Genomic DNA, 16,463 nt, shown 5'->3' on the forward strand with positions numbered 1-16,463 from the left:
TATTGTCCGGATAATTACCCTGTGAAAATGGTGTTTACTTCCTATCTAACAGCTAATAAATAACCTCTACACGACCATAACCTGCGACTTTTGACGTAGAACTACGCCTCATTGCAAGGTTTGTCTAGGTAGTGGTCAAATTTTGAACGCGAATAAACTAGCGGTTTCGATCGATCGATTTTTAATATTTTTGCACCGATCGAAAAATCTTCTACGCGTCGACCCAAATAAAGAAAACTATTGATTCTTAAGTGGGTATTGTTGGAAATTCATAAAAAATAAAACATTGTCTAACTAGGAATTTTCGTTTTATGATTGGTTGAAAAAACCTTCCTAAAAAACTAATTCCCAAAAAAACTATACAAAGATATTTGTATCAATCAATTTTTCTAACCTTCTCCAACAATACACTAAATAATCAATTCACAAACCAATTTTTCAAATAATTGAAAATATTTGAGTAATAATATCTGTGACGTAAGTACCTCGAAAAGCGAAACAAATGGTACCACCGTTTTATGTTTTAACAAACACTGCTTATTTATAACATGAAAATTTCATCACGATTAATAGAGCAAAGAAAAATCTTTTATATTTTCATATACAGGTGGGATTATCCAGGTGAAAAAAAATTTAAATGGGTTAATTGAAATGTGTTGAACGTTTAAACCTATTTATCATGAAAATTTTTTTTTTTTCAGCCGGATAATCGAGTTAGAGGTCGCACCAAGGCTTTCGGGTTTTTGATAAAATACAGTTGCGAATTTAGGTTTTCTTCAGCAACAAAACGGCTTAAATGTTCGGCATTACACCACCTTCGGCGATGGCAGCCCTATTTACAAATTTGTTCAATAGTTTGTCTTTACGGATGGCCAGCTGCAAATAGCATAGGAGAATGCTAATGCAGCTGGCTGTATTTAAAAGTTTTATTACTTTCAAATGCTTTATCACTAGGTAGCCGGATGCAAGTGTACCAACGCGTTCAGCGTAATTTGCCTTTCGCAGCAATCTAGCGAAAACAGGGAAATAGGACGACTTGAAGCTTGTTGTAGCGACCCAACCGGGGCAGCGTGCTTTCTTCTCCTTCTTCTTCTAATTTCTGGTGTGCGTTAACTTGCTCCGCAGCAACTGATAGTACTGCGAAGAGTATACACTTATTTTATTTCAACACTAGCTAACCCGACAAACTTCGTATTGCCACAAATTAACCTGTGTTGTACATAAATCATGAATCTCGGATGATCTTTGTCACAATCTCGAGTTTTGCAAGCCCCCCAGTGGGCGGCGCTTCCGACGGCGGGTCACCGGCAACACTCGCGACCGTCTCGTCCTGAATGATCTAGTGTTACTATAGATAGTTTTTGTGGTCTTGTATTGACTAATGTTTTATGGAAGAGTCTCGAATTTCTCGAGTTCGATTAGTTTTTGAGTTTCGCAAAAATTTCTGTTTTATTTGTATGAGAGTCCTTATCCCCCTACCACAGGGGCGAGTGGTCTCTAACTATCGTAAAATAAATTCAAGACTCCAAAATCTCTCACATGATAAATTTGGTTCTATTTGCTTGATTAGTTCTCGAATTATGAGGAAATTTGTATTTCATTTGTATGGGAGCCCCCCCTCCTAAAGTGGGTAGGGGTCCCATTTCATCATAGAAAAAATTTTTGTCTCCAAAAACACCCACGTGCCAAATTTGGTTCCATTTGCTTGATTAGTTCTCGAGTTATGAGGCAATTTGTATTTCGTTTGTATAGGAGCCCCCCCTCTTAAAGTTGGGAGGGGTCCTAATGCACCATAGAAAATATTATTGCCCTCGAAAACTTTCACATGCCAAATTTGGTTTCATTTGCTTGATTAGCTCTCGAGTTATGAGGAAATTTGTATTTCATTTGTATAGGAGCCCCCCTCCTAAAGTGAGGAGGGGTCCCAGTTCATCATAGAAAACATTTTTGTCTCCAAAAACACCCACGTGTCAAATTTGGTTCCATTTGCTTGATTAGTTCTCGAGTTATGAGGAAATTTGTATTTCGTTTGTATAGGAGCCCCCCCTCTTAAAGTGGGGAGGGGTTCTAATTCACCATAGAAAATATTCATGCCCTAGAAAACTTTCACATGCCAAATTTGGTTCCATTTGCTTGATTAATTCTCGAGTTATGAGGAAATTTGCATTTCATTTGTATAGGAGCCCCCCTTCCTAAAGTGGGGAGGGGTCCCAATTCATCATAGAAAAAAATTTTGTCTCCAAAAACACCCACGTGCCAAATTTTGTTCCATTTGCTTGATTAGTTCTCGAGTTATGAGGAAATTTGTATTTCGTTTGTATAGGAGCCCCCCCTCTTAAAGTGGGAAGGGGTCCTTATTCACCATAGAAAATATTCTTGCCCTCGAAAACTTTTACATGCCAAATTTTGTTCCATTTGCTTGATTAGTTCTTCAGTTATGAGGAAATTTGTATTTCATGTGTATAGGATCCCCCCCTCCTAAAACGGGGAGGGGTCCCAATTCATCATAGAAAAAATTTTTGTCTCCAAAAACAACCACATGCCAAATTTGGTTCCATTTGCTTAATTACTTCTCGAGTTATGAGGAAAATTGTGTTTCTTTGGTACAGGAGCCCCCCCTCTTAAAGTGGGTAGGGGTCCTAATTTACTATAGAAAATTTCTTGCCCTCGAAAACCTTCACATGCCAAGTTTGGTTCCATTTGCTTGATTAGTTCTCGAGTTATGAGGAAATTTGTATTTGTAACAGACAGACACCACAATAGATTACCACAATAGATCTAACTAATGGTCGCAGTGGTCCAGGCTCCCATAAAAAAAAAAAAACAGACAGACAGACAGACAGAAATCCTTCTTTATAGGTATAGATAATTCAACTACAATTTGAGTCCGTCCCATTTCCAAGTTTTGCCTTTTCATTATTTACGTAGTCAAACCTTTCCATCGATTGTTGATTTTGTATAGGTAAAACGAGTGGTGATTCGGTGAACCGCGTCAGTTTGATGGAATTTTCTCACTTCGTGATTGGTAGGAAAAGACGCCATCGTAGTTCCAACAGGTCGGAGATTCTCTACGCCGATCTAAACCTATACCAATTTGATATCTGGGCTTGGGAAGTAAGCCAAAACAAGCGACAAAGTTTTCTCGTCTACACAAGATTTTTCAACACCGCGATAAAACCTAGACCATTTTGATGTCCTTGCTTGGGAAGTACGCCAGAAAGATTGACAAAGCCCCCTCGTGCCAACAAATTTCTTACGAATGTGGTTGAACCTAGTCCAATTTAATGTCTGTGGTACGGAAGAGTGCCAGAAAAAAATGACAAAAGTTCCTTGTCCAAACAGATCGCAAATTTACGGCGTAACAAATAAGATAATTCAGATAATGTATTTACATTATATGTGCATATGTGTGTGTGCCTGAGATTCTTCAAAAGGGGAATCTCATTGTCAAACTTAGACAACCAGATTAAAATTTCAAATATGGCTGCCAAGTAATGTGATTGGAAACTTCGCTGCAAAGTTTTAGAGCATATTATTACAAGAAATTTTGCTGAAGACAGTAACCTTCTATCTTTTCTACGAAGATAGAAATATCCTATTTCTCATAGGTATATAAATCGTTAAAATCAATTTACCTGTTCTAGCACTTTTTGTAGTTGTTGTATGGCTTTTCCAAGTTTTACAAAGTTGTACAAACAGCAAAAATACCCAACTTTGCTGAATATAGTATACCTCTATCTTTACTTATTTCGTAACTGTAAAAATTATAATTTTACAAATACCTTGATTTTGACCCCGATTCACTCGACTATGCGCAGACGGATGCAAATTAAATCACATGAATCAGAAACTATATCAAAAAACTATAAAATCCAGGAAATTTCATTTGTATCTGTCATAGTCGAGTAATTCGTCAAAATTAGGGTATTTTTTATAATAAAACTTCTACAATTTCTAAACAAGTAAAGATAGAGGCATATTATATTCAGAAAAGTTGAGTATTTTTAGTATTTATACAACTTTGTGAAACATGAAAAAGTCATACAACAACTACAAAAAGTGCTAAAATAGAAAAACTGGTCTTAACGATTCATATATAAGAAATAAGTTATTTTGCAAAGTTCTAGCTAATACGTTATTATTTTTCCAAACATAAAAGTTCAATATTTAGTAGCACTTCATCAAAATTATAACCCCCATTAAATTTCGAGCTTCCTTCATCGTTATACCAACCGGAACCAGTGACAATAAAATAGTGCTCTATGTTCACCTGAAACTATTATTCAACTTTAATTATGCAATTCGTTCTATGTTCTCTGGCAGTAAATCGATCGAATTCTACCATGCAAGTTCCTTCTCCACATGGAGGCAAGTGCGGTATCTAAGCTTCTTTACAATTCTAGTATTGTATGTTCACCTCTTCACTCCATTTTAACGAAGACTTTCCGCAAAAACCACAACATTCTACTGTCATTGTCATACCCATGTGTAACCTAACCTAACGGAGGGTGGGCATCTTTTGTCAACTGGCAAACAGGTTGAGTTTACAACCACACCAGCTGGAAGATTGTTCCGCAAAATTTGGTTTTGATGCTACTCCCGAGTCAGAAAGTATAATTAAATAAAAGTCAAAAATGAAGCTAACAGAACTTCCAGTAAAACAGGTTTGTCCTTTGCTCATACAATCAGCTTATAATAAACTTGCTTGTTACAAGCCATCTGGTTACGTTTACGTTAGTTTGCAGTGGAATCTGTCTAGTAAGAACGACAGAACAATTGTTAAATAGGTGGTAGACTTAAAGGGAAAACTTTTCGTCTATCTCACTTTCACACTTGTGATCGGTCTATTATTATGTAACTGTTGCTTTAATATCGACTAGAACCCATTAATCCCCAGCATGTCGCGTAAATCCTTAACTAATCGACCAAAACGTTACAAAGTGATTGCTGTCCAATTCCACTCCGTTTAGCAGTGCTCGCAAGACGCTCTCCTTGGGCCAGCAGTTATGTTTCTCTGTTCTCGCTGAATTCACGCCAGAGCAGAGTTTCAGTGCTTCTGCCGGGTAGAAGCTGCCGACAATATAGATATGAATTATTTATAAAATATTACCATACTCGGATTCTGTGGGTTTCGGTTGGCTGAGCTAAGCTCCGGCGGAAGCCACCGACACACAAGCCCACGAGACACGAGAGGATAATATTCCGAGCAGGAAGAGGGAAGCAGCATCGCCGTCGCACTGCGGCGGACAAATTCTTTTATCTTGACGAGCATTAAGTGATGTATATGTGAGAAAAGGAGAAGGAATGTGTCGCTTGAAAATTGGTACACCCAACCGTGGGAATGGATATTGAAATAGTTCTGTCCAGTGCCAGCTGCTGCTGTTACAAATGCAGGACAATGCGCAATAGGGTGGGTATTGTACGAAGTATATTAGAATACTTTCAAAGTACTCAGTAAAAGTTTTATATTTCATTATTTCATTGACTAGCGGTAAGTTTTGAACTTTGAACATTTTAGAAAACAGCAATCAAATTTTAAAACTTTTAAATTATTATCTATCACAGCTAGATTTCGAATTACGTCCTCTCTAGCACACAGGATACATACAAATACGTATGATTATATATGACTGTTAGCTAACGAGTTTTAGAACGCAGGAGCTAAGCGACGTGCAGAAGATTTAAACGATTGATCTGATTTACCGTCCACTGGCAGATGTTTTTTATCAGCTTTTATAAAATGGAAAAGCTGCTCTGTTTTCAGCCAACGAGAGACTCTTGCTTTCGAAGCAAACACAAACGCCCCGGGCCGGGGTGACCATAGTGGCTGCGTATGGCACACTCAACTCCGATTGCCGAGGGCTGCTGCTGGGTGGAATTCAAATAACAAAGAGAGTAGATTTCCATTTAGGAAACTTTTTTTATTTATTTGTCAGCCAGTTAAGTATCGGTAGTTCAATTGGATTGGCCGGAGAGAATTTTACGATTTGTTTTCATTCTTGAAATGATTATCCGGTCCTGGGTTTGGTTAGCAAATTGGAGGTGTAATAGGATACTGTGTGAGACAGATAAAACATTTCTAGCACATGGAAAAAGATTTCCAACATAAAACATTTCAGACGTGAATCGGACAACTAGCCCTCGGAGGATGTCTGTAACGGATGTGGTGGTACAGCAGACATACCATTACTTTTCACAATTTTCATCAGCATGCAGAAATGGGCAAACCCTTTCGCTTTGGAGCAGACCAGTCGAGCATCACAAATATGTTCTATTCAAATGTGATATAAAATCATGAATCATTCAACAATTTGAACGTTTTTGGACTACTGAAAGCTTTTAGACAGTTTCCTGTACTTGTATTTACATTAATATATACTGAAAGAAGATTTCTATTGTTTCAGTAGCATAAAGGCGTTATGGGAATTAGTTTTGGTATAGCAACTGCAAGCAAGTAATAGTCTAAATATCCTGGTTATCTCGCATCGTCCAAATATATGGTGGAAGAAATACATATTTATCGACGTTTACGTAAACTGCCGCTACTCGCAAAACAGTCCCATTTTCTATGGGATTGTAGATGGGCGAGTAGCAGCAGTAAATGGAAAACCAAATTTATGCCTTCAGTTAAACTCAGATTATTTTATCACACTCGAGCCTGATTACGGAGTAAAAACAAAACCACCGTAATTATAAAACAATATTTAAAAAATTCGAGGACGTCTAAATTTTTAATGGAAGGAAAATATTCTTTTGAATTTCCATGACTTCCAAGCTTCAACGAAAAATTTTAACTACACTTCACGCATCCAGTTGACAGTTGATACTGGCGATACTAACATTAGGTTGTTAATTCAATAGTCTCAGAACATTTCATTTTTCGCTCAGCTTCACCCCATTGTGTTTCTAGTCTAGCACTCCGTGGATTCAGTGCGGTTCTAAAAATATAACTTAACTTTTGTGATTTGTTTGGCTACTCATACCGATTGTTATGTCACAGAACTTTAGAATCATCCGACCATCACACTTACCAAAATAGATTGAATTTTGGTGGATTGTAAATTACAAAAAGTAAAAATCCAGCCAGCACCAACTCGCATATCAATGTATAAAAACTGTCGTAAATATCTCTTAACAAATTCGGATTCGTAAATAAAGCCTAATAAAGCGCGCACAAGTTGATATTTTATCGTTTATAATGCTAGTAACTGACAAACATACGATTTTCAGCAGAAAGTCGTATAGTTGCATGCAGCTGGTCGCGCCTTATCGGATCTTATCGTATTGAAATACCTATATAAGTGTTTCGCTCAAAATTATTCCTCAGTGCGTATATCACCTCCAAAATGATACGGATAAGCAGCTTTTGCGCGTCGAATACGATTTTGTTGAATACATAACAGTACGTAACTCTTATTTGCAATCTAATTATACATATGAAAATGCTGACTGGGAAGTAGCTTTATATGTCGAAAAACCGGTTTTTTACCGGGATTGACCGGCCACCGGCTTTGCAAGTGCAAAACCGGTCGGGCCGGTCAAAAACCGGTCACTTGGTTGGCAACCCTAGGAGTAATCGTTCCCCCTCCGAAGAAATTATTCTGGCTGTACCTAGCTGTAAAACACCTTTGCTAGACCGATAATTCTTTATTGATTTCAAACAATGACGCTGCTCATGGACGACATAACGGGTGGCAATTAAAATTTTGGAATTTTTTCGAGGCACCTATTGCTGTGCAAACCAGTTAAGAGAGAAATGAGAATGTGTATGTGTCAGCTCTCTCTTCCTCTTTCCTCTTTCTCCCAGTATTTTTTGTTTTGTTGATACTTACCAGGTTTAGCTTTAAATGGCGTCAACACAAAAAGCATTTCGCGAGCGCGTTGTACACAAAATGCACAAAGATCTCAGCAAAAAGTATAGGTACAACATTTTAAAAGCGAAAATATTGCGGCTTTAACTATTTACCATACCCTAACATCCACAACAACTACTCGCAAGCAAGGTAGTGGATGACCAGCCAAAAATATGGACGCAGGAGGACTTCGTTCCCTTTCTCGTGCCTTCCACAACAAGGATTCTGTGAGTTAACTGGATACCGCAAAAAAAACCACCAGTACATCTGCAAAACATTGAAAAGAGTCGGAATAAAGTGCCGAAAGAAGACAAGAGCCCCGGAAGACACTGGGGGGCAGATTTCGACGCTGAAATCCCAATGCCGCTGGTTGATAACAAATTATTCCGGAAGAGGGTTTGCTTTGGATGACAAAGGTTACTTCCTTTTTTCGCACATTCCCGGGAATGATCGATACTTGTATATTATGTTCGGAGATGCAGTAGAACTATCCATGTAGAATGTATAGTTCTACTGCATCTCCGAACATGAAATACAAGTTCATACATAAGCTTGAACAGAAAGTGATGCTGTACATTGCCATTTCCGAGAGCGGTAATTCTAAGCCATGGTTCAAGCCCTCTGGCTTGGCTATCAATCAGATGAGTACCAGAACGAATGTTTGAAGAAAATTTTGATCCTGTTCATACATAAACATCATGCAGATGGACAATACGTGTTTTGGCCGGATAAAGCTTCATCGTAGATGTGTGGAGCAGATTTACGTACGAGCGACTATCAACGGTTTGAAGCTTTTAATGTGTGCTATATATATTCCCCCGGACAAGAGTAATGATAGAGCAATCATCGATGCACACGTCGCTTTTGTCCGCGATTTTTGTGAGTGCTGCGATGATCATTGCACTACATTAGTTTGCGGTGATTACAACCAACCCCGTATTGTTTGGGACTACAGCGATGGTGCTATTAGGCATAATAATTCCACGACACTCTCCACTGCGAGTGCCGCACTCATCGACGGCATGGATTTCCTGAATTTGAACCAGGCTAATTTACACCGTAATCATCTTGGCCGTGTGTTGGATTTAATATTTCACTCTTCCGAGTGTGATGTCACAGTCGATAGGTGTGTTGCTCCGTTGCTGCCGGTGGACTTACACCATCCCCCGCTGACTATTTCGCTTCCGTCTGGTATACACCATGATGCTACTCGTTCTTATGCTATTTCTGTGATACGTGAGTTGAATTACCGCAGGATCGATTTGGTTGCCTTTTCTGCATATATCACTAGTATAGACTGGTTTGATTTACTGCACAGCGACAATGTTGACTGGATGGCCGAACGTTTTTGTGAAATTATTCGTTCATGGCTTAGTGACAATGTGCCAGTTGTTAGACAGCCGCACTCCCCTGCGTGGAGTAACCGTCTTTTGAGAGTACTGAAACGGAAGCGAAACGCATGCTTGCGCAAGTTTCGTCGTTGGAAATCTGCAGCGACAAAAAATGATTTTAAGCGTTCTAGCGATGAATACCGTAGGTTGAATTCCAGTCTTTACAAATCATATGTTTTGAGAATCCAAACAGATTTGCGCAGGAATCCGAAAAATTTTTGGAATTTTGTAATTTCAAAACGAAAATGTCGCTCAACTACTACTGATGTGTACCTCGATGATGAGGAATCATGCTCGGGATCTGCTGCGTGTAAGCTTTACGCAAGGTTTTTTTCTTCGGTATTCGCCACTGAGTCTGCTTCAGATGATAGTGCTTTGCGTGCTGCTGAAAACGTTCCTGCTGACCTTATTGATCTTGATATATTTGAAATTACACCACAAATGATCACTACTGCTGCGAAAAAATTGAAATGTTCGTATTCGGCTGCCGCGAATGGGATTCCGGCTGTTATTTTGTGTCGTTGCATTGAAACTCTAGCTGCTCCTCTCTGCTGCATTTTCAACAAATCGCTTATGCAGGGCAAATTCCCGAATATCTGGAAATATTCATATATGTTCCCGATCTTCAAGAGTGGTGACGTCGGAATGTAAAGAATTACCGTGGCATAACTAACTTATCGGCTGCTTCCAAATTATTTGAAATAGTTGTTAGCACAGTTTTAATGAGTACCACTAAGAACTACATAGATCCCGATCAGCATGGATTTGTACCTGGTCGTTCCGTGACTACAAACCTTTTGGATTTCGTGTCGAACTGTATATTGGAAACCGAACGTAAAGCACAAGTTGACGTAATATATACGGATTTGAAAGCAGCGTTTGACCGTATTGATCACCTTACACTGCTAACCAAATTTTTGCGCTTGGGTGCTACTCAGCAGTTTGTCACGTGGCTGAAATCATTCCTGTGTAATAGAGTTTTACAAGTCAAGCTTGGATCGGATTTATCATCTGCATTCACAAACGAATCTGGAGTACCGCAGGGTAGCATTCTTGGCCCACTTCTCTTTATTATATTTTCCAATGACGCAGCTCGTGCTATAGACAATGGATGTCGACTTGTTTACGCCGATGACTTCAAAATTTACTTGACGATTAGTAGCTTAGAAGATTGTTATCGTCTGCAGCTTTTAATAGATAAATTTACGACGTGGTGTAAACTGAACTCCATGCTTATAAGCACTGCTAAATGTGAAGTAATTACTTTTTACCGAACTCAAACGCCGATTCTCTTCGAGTATGCGATTAATGGGTAAGCGCTCAAGAGAGTGGATCACGTTAATGACCTTGGCGTTATTCTCGACAGAAAGCTGACATTCGACAGGCACCGCACGGCGATCGTGTCTAAAGCGAGTAGACAATTAGGGTTCATCGCTAGAATAGGACGGGACTTCAAGGATCCTGTTTGCCAGAAAGCCTTGTACTGCTCTCTTGTACGTCCGGTACTGGAAAATGTATGTGCGGTTTGGACCCCGCACCAGCTCGATTGGAACTTGCGGATTGAGCGTGTGCAGGGAAGATTCGTTCGTTTAGCTTTGAGGGATTTACCCTGGCGAGATCCTGCCAACCTGCCCTCTTACCCGGATCGTTGCCGTTTAATTGGTTTGGACACACTTGAACGACGTCGCAAATTACAACAGGCCTTACTCGTGGCGAAAGTGCTTAACGGTGAAATAGACTCCCCAAAACTGCTGTCTATGATGAACTTCCGTGCTTCACAACGTGTGCTGCGACCATCCTCGATGCTTGTAAACCTGTTTCACCGGACGAACTTCGGTTATTTTGAACCAACAGCGTTTTGTGTGAGAATTTGTAATAATGTTGAACATCTCTTCGAATTTGGCGAACCCATTTATATGTTTAAAAATAGATTAGCTAGTAGTAATTCATTTTAGTCGCTTCATTAGGACTTTTATGTCAGATGATGTACAATAAATAAACAAATAAACAATAAACAATAATTGTCTCGAATCTCGCGCTGGGGCTACCATGTTAGGCGTAGTGCCGAGAATACACACTTCTCAATTCAGCCTTCCAATCCGAATTAAACGCTGAGCTGCTTCTAACCTGGAGTACAACCGCACACTTGGTTGAGCAATCGTTAAGCCCTCAATAGCCACTCCTGACATGAGAATAGACGCTCAAGGTTAACAAGGCTACTTCTCTTTGCTACACTCAGCATTCGCACGAGTGCCTCCATCTCTGTCGATATACGACCTTAGTTTCCACCGAGGTTGGTCATCCAATCTTGTCTAAAGTTGCTCGTATTGCGAAGACGTAGGGAAAGAAGGCTAAAGACCACTAGGGGGTCTATTTTATACCTGCGGGTAAGCGAGGAACCGATGTTACGCATTTTTCAGCCGTTCGCCAAACAGTTCTCAATCAAATAGGCCACAGATTTCTTCGGATGGCGCGTTAGACCACTGCGTCCATTAAATTTGAACTATTGTGGTATGCTCGTTTTTAAACCGCTGCGCTGGCGCAGTATCCTTGCGTTGCCCTCATATTAGTACAAGCAAGCAGGTTAGAGCAAGTTTGTGTTACCACAAACATTCGTGAGTTGAAAATTTTATTTGATGCTGTATGCCTTCCTCCCGACAAAAGCCGAGATCCTGTAGTTATCGAATCGCACGTTTTTTCTACTCGCGAGTTGTACGAGAAAAAAAACCCTTCAACTGATGCTATACTCATTTGCGGTTATTATAACTAACCACGCATTGTTTAGGAATACAGTGACAACATGATACATTACACTAATACACCGCAGCTTCCCACTGCGAGTGTGGTTTTAGTTAACGGAATGGATTTCCTCAACCTTTCTGCCTGCTCTCTGAATGTTAACTAAACTATGACTGAGATAATCTTCTTGAAATGAGCGATGTGGATGATAGCGCCAATTTATTCTGCAACGTTTTTAACCAGTAGTTATAATCTAATGTGCCACCAACCTACTCGATTTTACATCCTTTGCATCACGCAACTTGAAGCAAAAGCACAAGTTGACGTAGTTTCACTAACATAAAAGCTGCATTTGATCGAATCGATCATCGCATCCTTCTACAGAAATTGCATCGCTTGGGAGCCTCAAAGTAAATATTCGCCTGACTTGAATCATATTTACGAGTCTTGCAAGTCAAGTTAGAATCCGCTGTATCATCTGTGTTTACAAATAAGTCTGATGTTGATGATGAGAAAATCCTGTTACATTTTATTTTTATATCGTAACAAAAACTTTAAAAATAATTTGCAATGGCCTTATTCCAGTAAGCATGAAAATCAATCTAGAGCAAACAAACAAAGCAAACAAAGATTTTCCCAGAAACGGGTCATGAGTTGATTTTGCAATGTTCCGTATGAACTCTAATCCCATAGTCTTTCCAAAAGATCATTTCCTGATGTAAGAAGGTTGGTGTTTTTCATAAATATTCATCACATCATTATGATAATATCTATCTTTGTCTCCTCTGTAAAACAAATCAAGAGATACCGAATCACATAGGCTGGTTTTTATTTAAAAACACAAGATAAACTTTAAGGGGGTATTCAAAAATCATTGAACAGGTTAACATGTACTCGAATAAATCTTTTTAAAAGCTTTTTTGTTAAATAAGGGCAAACTTCTGTAAGACCAGCGATAATTAGGGCGAATCAGGGAAAATTATTCCGAACAATATGTACCCTGTCGTTACTGTCAAAATAAATCATTTCAGCAATAAAACAGTGAAATGGAAACCGCTACTTCATGAATGCTTACTCATTTATCATGCAAAGCATACAGGAACGGAACGGAAGAACATTGCGAGTCCGGCATCAAATGTATTCCAGAACAGCATGGACATTCATGTTTTCGGATCGGATCCATCCCCGTATGCCAATAAAAGCTCTCGATTGGTGTCCTAATTTGGTTTATTGTATGCTTTTCATACGCGTTTGGTCGTCCCTGGGAGAAAAGCCTCAGAAACGCTTTCAACTTTCGGAAAAGGAAATGCTGTTACATTTTATGCATAAAGTGACCTACTTGTTAGATGAATAGATAGAATCGAAATGTATCAAACCCAGCTGCGAGGGAAGGCAATGAATGGTCCCATTAATCAACTGTCACATAAACATAGCACGTTCATTGTCGATGCTTCATAACCAATTGATGAAACCAGCAATATAGGATCGTGTCATCTGAATTGTAAAAATGGACACTTTCCACACATTTAATAATTTAACAATGACGCAGATTGACTCAGTTAAGAAACTATTTCTCGAGAAGCTACTTTAAAAGTTTTTGAGAAAAACTAATTGGTGATTTGATAAATTTCCTACCCCGTCACGCTGTCATTTCTAGTGCCGATTAATTTGATGTCAAAAATCAATTTCAATTCCAGACACTTTACTTTCGTTTCTTTCTACCTATTTTGCGCCCACATTTCACGGCAAAACTTTTACCTTTCTCGGACGTTATCAGTCCGACGAAGGCATTTGTTGAACCGAAGCCACGATTGACGCTCACACCAATAAGAGGATAAGTGATTTAACCCACGCTAAATGGCCGGAAGCGACCGTGGAAACTGTTGAAATTTACGCGTGGGTCGGGATTTTCCCTTCCGGCGCGATGTTTGCATGACAAACTTGTGTAATGTATATTTTGGTTTCACCGGGAATAACGTACAAACGCTTTTCAGTTGTTGAAATCGGATATGAGGGATTTTGTGCTGAAAAGAGAACCGGATTGTACAATAAATATGGAAATTGGGCTTCCTTTTGATGGATTTCCCAACACACAGAATGGGAATAGAAAATTATAAATATAGAATCATATACAACTTTGAAGAGAATCTAGTTTGAAACTCATGGCATCTATTTTGTGAAGGTTAGACGATTACCGAGAAATGAAAAATTGCGGAAAGTTTTCAATTGCTGCTGGTTCGAATCGAGTTGCATAATTGACCATCATCGGAAAGTCCAAACTTCGCCGCTCAAATTCCAGCTGAACGATGAATGATGTAATCCACCAGAGGCGCTGGCCAAGTTTCGCTTATCATATGCGGGGTCTCACCGAAAGAAAGGCGTGGAAAATAATATCTACCGTCTCAATAGTGAAATGCGATAGAGCGATAAACTAGGCCAAACCATCAGGATGAAAGTTTACCGATAATTAAAAAAAGTTTTGTTTTATTCTTAACAGCTGTGGACGCTTCCCGTAAGCTGCTTACAAAAAACATGTGAATTTTAAAGCATATTTAATGAAATAACATTACAAAGTTTTGATTTTACAATAGCTCATCACTCATAATGATTTTTTTTCTGTTTTCCGGTTGTCTTTTCAGGATGCTACAACCGCTCGAAAAGCTATACACAAAGCAAACATGGACTAACAAAGGTCACAGATTGCAGCTACCGCATCAACAGTGAATGGTAACTGTCATTGTGCTCTGGCAGTGTGTCCTCATCCCCCCAGGGATGGCTTTCCCTCTAACGGTGGACGAACGATGGAAGACAAGTAACAGGAGAAGGGCTTATCAAGTGGTGTGAAATCTGTCAGACGACTATGCTTCGTTACCGAGTAAATGATTTTATCTCGCAAGTGGGAGTGATAGAAACAATTGGTGGGAGGAAAGCTGTCAGGGCCAACTGAAAATCCGGAGCAAAGTTTGAAAAGGAAATCATCATTTGTTCGCTCGGACGTACCACGGAATATAAATACAACCACTTCGGAATCAAAGCGATAAGTAAGTTGCTTCAAATATCTTTCTTTTTGTATGAAGCCATAGACTGAATTGGTAAAATTGACAAAGTTTATTGAATTGAAGGCATAGGTCAAGCAATGACAAAACAGTAAAGCAGTAAAGTAGTAAAACAGTAAAACAGTAAAACAGTAAAACAGTAAAACAGTAAAACAGTAAAACAGTAAAACAGTAAAACAGTAAAACAGTAAAACAGTAAAACAGTAAAACAGTAAAACAGTAAAACAGTAAAACAGTAAAACAGTAAAACAGTAAAACAGTAAAACAGTAAAACAGTAAAACAGTAAAACAGTAAAACAGTAAAACAGTAAAACAGTAAAACAGTAAAACAGTAAAACAGTAAAACAGTAAAACAGTAAAACAGTAAAACAGTAAAACAGTAAAACAGTAAAACAGTAAAACAGTAAAACAGTAAAACAGTAAAACAGTAAAACAGTAAAACAGCAAAACAGTAAAACAGTAAAACAGTAAAACAGTAAAACAGTAAAACAGTAAAACAGTAAAACAGTAAAACAATAGTACAGTAGAACAGCAATACAGTAAAGAGCATCGACTATATTCATGAAATCCAAAAATTACGTACCAGAAATCAAGAAATCAATGAATGAAGAAATCAGGAAAACGGAATCACGAAAATAAAGAAAGCAAGAAATAAAAAAAGTCATCAAATAGAGAAAATGAAAAATTAATAAACTAACAAATCAAGAAATTAAGAAAGTCAACAGCATAAGAAATTATAGAAATAATAAATCACAAAGATAAAAAAAATCAAAAGATTGAGAAATCAATCAACCTAGATATTAAGAAATCAAGCAATCAAGCAATTAATAAATCAAGCAATCTAGCAATCAAGAAATCAAAATAACAAGAAATTAAGAAATCAAGCAATCAAAAAATCAAGAAATCATGAAACCAAAATATTAAAATATTAATAAATCAGGAAACCAAGAGATCAAAATATCAAGAAAATTTCACAATACAGAAATCAAAAAATTAAGGAAATTAAGCAGTAAAGAAATGATGAAATCAAGAAAGCAAAAAATCAAGATATCAAGATATCAAGGAATCAAGAAATCAGGAAATTTAGAAATCAAGAAATCAGGAAGCCAAGAAATTGAAAAATCAAGAAAATTACACAATAAGAATATCAAAAATCAAGAATCTATATATATAAGAGCCTTGTCTGTAGCCAAAACGAGGGGCGCGAAATGTATTTTCGTGGTAATAATCTCCCACATTAAGCAAAAACTCAAACCAGTTATATCAGATTGCATTCAAGTCAAGCAAAAGTAACGTAGTTGCACCTCATAGAGTTACATAGCGTTAGCATTACATAGCGTGCCTCCAATTTGCTCCCAATTAGACGCGAGGCGACGCGCGCGGTTTACAGCTAGTATATATACATAAGAAGCTTATCTGTAGTC

Source organism: Sabethes cyaneus, chromosome 2, assembly GCF_943734655.1.
Source record: "Sabethes cyaneus chromosome 2, idSabCyanKW18_F2, whole genome shotgun sequence".
NCBI classification, from domain to species: Eukaryota; Metazoa; Arthropoda; class Insecta; order Diptera; family Culicidae; genus Sabethes; species Sabethes cyaneus.